The sequence below is a fragment of the Taeniopygia guttata genome, chromosome 4, assembly GCF_048771995.1.
Source record: "Taeniopygia guttata chromosome 4, bTaeGut7.mat, whole genome shotgun sequence".
NCBI lineage: Eukaryota > Metazoa > Chordata > Aves > Passeriformes > Estrildidae > Taeniopygia > Taeniopygia guttata.
This window is the reverse complement of record NC_133028.1, coordinates 73,757,318-73,762,781: the sequence shown is the minus strand read 5'-3', so window position 1 is coordinate 73,762,781 and position 5,464 is coordinate 73,757,318. Positions and strand designations below refer to the sequence as shown.

At 46.6% G+C, this 5,464-nt stretch overlaps 1 long non-coding RNA gene across 1 annotated transcript; it reads right to left on the bottom strand.

Moving 5' to 3' along the window:
* Positions 1-4,573: 4,573 nt before the first annotated feature.
* Positions 4,574-4,945, bottom strand: LOC140683879 (uncharacterized). The gene is made up of 3 exons (XR_012055453.1): positions 4,912-4,945; positions 4,766-4,809; positions 4,574-4,684 (listed from the first exon to the last, which is right to left on the bottom strand). It is a non-coding gene; the product is annotated as an uncharacterized lncRNA (long non-coding RNA).
* Between the last annotated feature and the right edge of the window lie 519 nt (positions 4,946-5,464).

The window sequence follows — 5,464 nt, the reverse complement described above, 5'->3', positions numbered from 1 at the left end:
AAGAGGAGAGAGGGAGAAGAACAAGAACAAGAGGAGAGAGGGAGAAGAACAAGAACAAGAGGAGAGAGGGAGAAGAGGAGACAAGAAGAAGAGGAGAGAGGGAGAAGAACAAGAACAAGAGGAGAGAGGGAGAAGAACAAGAAGAAGAGGAGAGAGGGAGAAGAGGAGACAAGAAGAAGAGGAGAGAGGGAGAAGAACAAGAACAAGAGGAGAGAGGGAGAAGAGGAGACAAGAAGAAGAGGAGAGAGGGAGAAGAGGAGACAAGAAGAAGAGGAGAGAGGGAGAAGAACAAGAACAAGAGGAGAGAGGGAGAAGAGGAGAGAAGAAGAAGAGGAGAGAGGGAGAAGAACAAGAACAAGAGGAGAGAGGGAGAAGAACAAGAACAAGAGGAGAGAGGGAGAAGAGGAGACAAGAAGAAGAGGAGACAGGGAGAAGAACAAGAACAAGAGGAGACAGGGAGAAGAAGAAGCAAAAGAAGAGGAGAGAGTAAGTAGAAGAAAACAAAGTGAGAAGAAGAAAAAGAGGAGAGTGTGAGAAGAACAGGAGAGAGTGGGAAGAAAGAGAGAGACAAATAACAGGAAGAAGAGTAAAAAGAAGAAAACACAGCGAGAAAAAGAAAACTTAGAGAGAAAGAGAAACCAAAAAAGTTAGATTGGAAAGAGAAAGGAGGAGAAAGGGAGAAGGAAAGGGGAGTAAGGAGAAAAACAGAGTGAAAGACAAAGAGAAAATGAAACACTTGAAGTGAAAGAGAAAAGGAAATGGAGAGACATGACAAAGAAGACATAGAGGTAAAAGCCTACAGGAAAAAAAGAAATACAGAGACAGAATGAAAGATAGGGTTCAAGAGAGAAAAATAGAAAGAGACTTAAAAAGACAAAATAGTTAAAGTTGGACAAAACAGGAAGAAGGGTGAAAGTCAGAAACAAGGGAAATGATAGCAAGGGTTACAAAGACAAAGGCTGACAAACTTAAAGAAGAAAAAAAAAAGAAGAAAACAAAGTGAAAGCTATATTGAAAGAGACAGATAAATGGACAGGAGGAAATACACATAGAAGAATGGGAGAAAAAGACAAGGTTAGAGGGAAATAGGATTAGAGAAATGCAGAGATGGTGTTAGAAACAGGAACAAAGGAAAACAGAGCCAGAGACAAAGAGAAACAGTTAGATGTGAAAGTACAAAGTGAAGAATAGACTGAAGAGGAAAGTAAGAGGCAAAGGGAGAAATAGGGTGAAAATGATATGACACAACCACACCAAATAAAGACAGGAGACAAATGGAGGGCAGGGCGGAGGGGTAAGGGGTATCATTATTAGGGCTGATTCATCTTTATTAATTTAATTTTTAATTTCAATTACAGGGAAACAATGTATACAAATGTTAGTACAGACACAAATACAACTAACAATACATCATAACTAAGCACACAAGTACAAGTCTAATTTACATACAGCAGAATACATCAAAAGACATGAACAACTTCAAACACAGAACAATACAATGTACTACAAGCCAAATACATAATGACGCAATATAACCGTGTCTCTGCTGCGGAAAAGTCCGTTACGCTTTTACTGTTACACGCACCCGGAACGAAAACTGCTCGCAACGCTCATGCAACTTGCACGCCCCCTTCAGGTTACACACAAACTCACCTTCACACTCACAGGAACTGCTTTGTGATACCCGAGTCATCGTCCCTCCTCGGGAACGTGGTTCCCGGGAGACTCCCGAAAAATCCTCCTGCCTGACAAAAACCCCGGTCCCGGGACGGTCCGCACCCTAACTTTGGCGATGAACGTCGCCTCGCTGACCGGCCGGGACCGAGGAAAAAAAAACCCAGCCGGGGGGAAAAAAAAAAAACCCCCCGGCTGGGGATTTTTTATTCTAAGTTTAAAAATGAGTTGAAAAACCTGAAAGGCAAAGGCCATACACACAAGGTTAGAACCACTCAACACACAAACACACACACAGCCCTCCTTCAGCTTACACACAAACCCACCCCCACTCTCATCTAAACCGCTCGGCTAAGACCTGGCAGACGACACGCACTCGCGACGCTCCTCGGGAACGTGGTTCCCGGGAGACTCCCAAAAAAATCCTCCTGCCTGACAAAAACCCCGGTCCCGGGACGGTCCGCACCCTAACTTTGGCGATGAACGTCGCCTCGCTGACCGGCCGGGACCGAGGAAAAAAAAACCCAGCCGGGGGGAAAAAAAAAAAAACCCCCGGCTGGGGATTTTTTATTCTAAGTTTAAAAATGAGTTGAAAAACCTGAAAGGCAAAGGCCATACACACAAGGTTAGAACCACTCAACACACACACACACACACACAGCCCTCCTTCAGCTTACACACAAACCCACCCCCGCTCTCATCTCAACCGCTCGGCTAAGACCTGGCCGACAACACGCACTCGCGACGCTCCTCGGGAACGTGGTTCCCGGGAGACTACCAAAAAAATCATCCTGCCTGACGAAAACCCCGGTCCCGGGACGGTCCGCGCCCTAACTTTGGCGATGAACGTCGCCTCGCTGACCGGCCGGGACCGAGGAAAAAAAAACCCAGCCGGGGGGAAAAAAAAAAAAACCCCCCGGCTGGGGATTTTTTATTCTAAATTTAAAAATGAGTTGAAACACCTGAAAGGCAAAGGCCATACACACAAGGTTAGAACCACTCAACACACACAGACACACAGACACGCCTGCAGATGCAAGCTCACGCAAACTCTCACAGACAGACACAGACAATCACACTCTCTTCTACTGACACTTACGTGAAACACTACGCCGAAAGATATGCTTCGACGCATCTTATGACCGCGGCTCCTCGATGTCAATTGGTAGATTCCAGGAAATTCTGTAGGGACCCAGGAACCTGCAAGACAATGGAGGCGGTCAATGACTGACTATCTGACAGCCAGGAGCTATACCCACTCTGGGCCCATCAGTATTGTACCCAAAACCCCACAGAAGACAGATGAACTGCAAAGTTTTACAACTACTCTACCTAAGCCTGACTGTGTGCCCAAGCAGGGCAGCTCCGATCGTAATTGCACAACAGAGGCGCGCACAACATAAGCCAATGTAGGTACATACAATATGAGTACTCACAACATAAGCCAATAGAGGTACATACAACATAAGCACATACAATATAAGCCGACATAGGCAGGCGCAACATAAGCACATACAATATAAGCCGACATAGGCAGGCGCAACATAAGCACATACAATACAAGATGGCATAGGCAGGCGCAACATAATCACATACAATATAAGATGACATAGGCAGGCGCAACATAAGCACATACAATATAAGCCGACATAGGCAGGCGCAACATAAGCACATACAATATAAGATGACATAGGCAGGCGCAACATAAGCACATACAATACAAACCGACATAGGCAGGCGCAACATAATCACATACAATATAAGCCGACATAGGCAGGCGCAACATAAGCACATACAATACAAGCCAACATAGGCAGGCGCAACATAAGCACATACAATATAAGCCGACAGAGGGAGGCGCAACATAAGCACATACAATATAAGCCGACATAGGCAGGCGCAACATAAGCACATACAAAATAAGCCGACAGAGATACGATATAACTGAGGACTTGACATAAATCTCAAGAATATTAATTTTTGAGCCCTATATCCTTTGAAAAAGCAGAAGCTACAGAACTACTGTGGTCACATGATGAGGATCTAATACATTCCATATAGAAGTCCCAGAGAATGGCTACCAAATGTGACAAGGACGATGGATGAGAACATCTTGTGTATATCTTCTCGTCCCAGAAAGTAAATATGTAAAGATGCCGGAATAAGCGATATCCGGGAAGGTACGTGAGAAAACTATGGCCGATACGGCGCAGAATGAGGCCGCTAAAGCGCGGCAATGCGGCAAAGACCTATGACGCGGACGACGAGAAACAGACAGAAGTGCAAACTGCCTGGCAGTTTCACCTTATGGACCCGAGATTCCTAGCCCGAGATGAGCCATGGGCTGATGATGCCAAAGGAAAGAAAGCCCTACAGCACTAGCACATGATGATGAAATGTAACTCCTCTCAAGATGTTAGTGCCAAAGCACTTAAGAGGAAGCCTAAGAAGATCAGTAGGCCTAGAGAAGGAAGCGATGACTATGGGGTGACCGTGGCGCCAGTTCCGGACGTGAAGGCGGGCTCCGCGAGTGAAAAGATCCACGATGACGTCGAGAGTCGAAGAAGGCTGCCGACGCGAGCCTCGCGAGAACGCGGAGACCGATCGGAACTGCCCTGCCTGGCAAAGACCCTGGTGAGGCTGAGGAAAAACCCTCTCCCTTTGCTTCCGAGGGACCCGTCCCACTATGGGCCTCTCCTCTAAGCTAACACCAAATTGTCTCCTGTGATAGTAAAAGTTTTGCCCCTTCTCCCACCTACTGGCCCCAGCACTTAGCTTTTGCAAGACGACCGGATGGAATCCGATGTCAGTCGGATGCGGGCGGCGACACGGTCTCTACGTCCGCTTTGGTGCTGCCGTTTCCAAACTTCAGCTACGTGCCTCTTCACAGTACCTAAGATAAAACAGAAAATTGAACTAGTGCCCACCAAAAGAGGAATCCCCGGAACTCTTACACACCGCTGCTCCGGCTCACCTGAAATCTTGACTCCGCAGGCTGCCTGGAGGATACCTGCAAAATGAAAAAGTACACGCTTAACATGCTGCTGCGTAATGGACACCTATGAGTCACCGTGCCTAAATGCCAACTCACCCGCTCGCCTCTGTTCCTTCACACACCTAGGGCAGTGACAGCACCTGCAAAAAAACAAAGCAAAAAAACCCACACTGAGATACTGTGAAAACACCATCCCCCTGAACCAAAAAGTACACCCACGCGGACCTGACAATTACACCCACCTGGCCTCGGATATCTGGACCAGAGCCATCTTGCAAGATGAGTGCCTACAATAAAACAAAGTAACCAAGAGTGGATGCTTAGAATTGCAGCAGAAATTGAGACAAGAGCCAGAACAACAGCTTCTGTTCACTGCTCACCTGGCACACTGGGCCTTGACTGCTCCTAGCTGCCTGGAATTCCTAAAATTAAAGACAAAGACAAGCGCTGTAACACAGTCACCAGGTAGGCTTCCCCTACCAACACAAACAATGACTGACCTTCTCAGGAAACCCCCTGACCACAGCAGGGCACACTGCCACAGAGTTAATCCATCTGCATCTGAAAGAGAGTTGGGAGAATATTCAAACAGCTGTTTGTTAATAACCTGTTAATAACTTAACAAGTCAAAACATCTAGTGTAAATTAAGGAATACTATCTTGAATGCAACTACATGCCCTACGCAAAACTGCAAATCTCTAGGACTGGTGCAATTACAGCAGGCTGTGAAGCAGGGCAGAGCAGCTCTGGGAGAAATACGTGCAGGCACCCGTGATGCAGGACAGGACGTGACA